A 2,675-nucleotide genomic window follows, 5' to 3' on the forward strand; every position below is an offset into this window, starting at 1 on the left:
AGCTAAGATTTTCCTGTCTGGCCCTATTCCTTGACACTTGGTCATTCTGATCGAATCCTTGCTTCTCACATGAAGGAGAAATACCATGTTGGCATAACAGAATTTTAAAGCATTCCAAGAAATATCCTGTTACTCAGGAAATCACTGTATAAATCCAGCTTAATATGAGTGAGGTTGTAATATAATTTTCGGCTAAACTTAATTAGAAAACAAGGAAATACAAAATATTAGTGAGACAATATTTTCTCACTCTTAAGTTTGACTATAATTTAAAGGATTGGTAAATTAAAGTGTCCGTAAATGTGTAGGGTATTAAAATACATTAATTTGTGAGACAGAACTAGAAGAAAAATGTTGGAAATAAATTTGGGCTATATTTATAAAAATATACAATCTTCTCCACTTTAACCCAATTTACATTTTGTATTATCTTTCCTTTGAGAAAGCATGCACATGGGCCCTATAATGCATTTCCAAAATGTTGACTTCAGTTCTGTAAATCATATTAACAAATGGGAAACAACTTAGTTTCCAATTAGTAGGAGAACAGTTAAACTCATTATGACACATACTTGCTTTGGGTATAGTTAGATAAGTGAGGTTATCTATATGTGTTATCATGGAAAGATCCACATTCATTTTATTAAGTGGCAAGGGCAAGAAGAAAAACATGTTACTTTTATCCATTAAATTAAAAATAGAACGTATTTCTATACTACATCTCTATATTGTAAATCCTAGAGTCATCTTTTTTTTTTTTTTTTATGTTTCTCACTGCCTCTTTGATCAGGTCTTTATTCAAAATTAGCTGTCCAAAATGATTTGACCTTTACCGAATAAACAAATTTAAGTTTATGCAGCAGCCTTTTCCTCTGTGGTGGGTTTCTTTTCTGTGGGCTTCTTTTTAGCAGGCTTCTTTTCAGCTGCTGGTTTCTTGGTCACTGCAGCTTTTTTCCCACCAAAGGCTTCTTTGGCTTCTTCAGCTTCTTAACGCAAACAGCCTCCTTTCCCTTCTTTCCCACCACAGGCTTCTTGCCTGGAATCCCCTTCTCAACTGATTTGGCTTCTAGTGCTGCTGCTGCCCTATCCATCCGGATTTTGTGGTTCTTGGCCCGGCGAAGAATGGTGTTCCGGCACATGGTCTTTGCATATGGGTTTAGCTTCAACATGATTCTCAGGTTTTTCAGTGGATTCTTCTTCAAGACTCTGCGATGAATCTTCTTGCTTGGTGCTCAGAGGGCTCTTTGGATCTCTGGGCTTTTCAAGATTCTGCTAAGGTCTGTATTGAGCATCTTGTGCGTGGGGAGGTTGTAGTTACTCTTGAGGGAGACAGCTTTACGCCAAGTGCCATACAGCTCCTCTAACTTGCGGAAAAGCACTTTCAGTCCAAATGCAGAAACGTCCCACATGCCCACCAGGAGCCAGTTTCAAAATGTTCAGTTTGCTTACATTAAGCAGAGTAATTCCAGGGATGTTTCTGAAGGCCTTGATGATACCATTGTCCTCATTATAAATGATGCAGGGTCCCCTGCACTGGATACGGTGACGGTTTCTCATTTTGCCTTTGCCAGCTCTCATTCGCTGCGAGCCGTAGACCTTTTTGATATCATTCCAAGCCTTAAGTTTCTTCAGGAGCAAAACAGCCTCCTCGGTCTTCTTGTAGCCTTCAACTTTATCTTCAACCACCAAAGGAAGTTCAGGAACTTCCTCTATACGATGACCTTTAGACATGACCGGCGCTGGTAAAGCCGAGGCAGCCAACGCAGAGCAGATGGCATATCGCTTCTGCGTTGTATTCACTCTGCGGTGCCAATGTCGCCAGGTCTTGGTTGGTGCAAACATGCGGCCCCCACGACACATATTTCCAAAAGCACCCTGGCCAGAATGGTGAGTGCCGCCACCTCGAACCCTGGGAATTCAAGCCACAGCTCTGCCAGTACCCCAAGACTCAGCACTGGTTTGATGATCTGCTAATTCACTGACAGCATAGGGCTGTCTGTTGTTTTTGCGCAAGTTGGTGTGAACAAAGTTCATAATATCTGGTCGAATGGGGGCCATGAACACGGCAGGCAAAGTGACACTTTTGCCAGATGACTCCCCCTTTTCAGAGTACACTGATATCAGTGGACGAGCACACGCCATGGCGGGGAGAGGACAAGGCCACGCTCCTCTCAACCCGGCGGCTCCCACAGGAAAAGCTAGAGTCATCTTTTAAATTATACACACTAGACTCTCATTTGTGGTAACCTCTCGGTGAGGGCATGAATTTTGGAGAAATACTGTAAAGCAGAGAACTTTGATTTATGTATATTGTTAAAACTCTTTTGCCACAAAAATATATGCATCAGTAGCTTTCTTATTAAGATATTAAAATAGGTCAAACAAAGAAAGTAGCTAATAAGATAGAGTATGTTAATAAGATAGAATGATTGCTGCATGATACAACACACAAAACCTGAATTTTGAATGGCTTAACACAAAGATATTTATTTTTGTGAAGATGAAACCTTATGTACATTGTCCTGGCCACACTACTATCAGGTGACCCATGGATCCAGGCTGTTCCACCTTCTAGTTCCACCATCACAACACAAACTCTCTGGGATGTTGCTGAATGAAAGAGAAAGCATAGAGGTGGCATACTGACTCCCATATTCTTTGGCCTGAAAGTGGCA

The 2,675-nt window shown here is 41.0% G+C and overlaps 1 pseudogene; it reads right to left on the minus strand.

Moving 5' to 3' along the window:
* Positions 1-852: 852 nt before the first annotated feature.
* LOC132418758 (large ribosomal subunit protein uL4 pseudogene) lies at positions 853-2,178 on the minus strand (annotated as a pseudogene).
* Positions 2,179-2,675: the final 497 nt, after the last annotated feature.

This window comes from Delphinus delphis, chromosome X (genome assembly GCF_949987515.2).
Source record: "Delphinus delphis chromosome X, mDelDel1.2, whole genome shotgun sequence".
In the NCBI taxonomy this organism is placed as follows: Eukaryota; Metazoa; Chordata; class Mammalia; order Artiodactyla; family Delphinidae; genus Delphinus; species Delphinus delphis.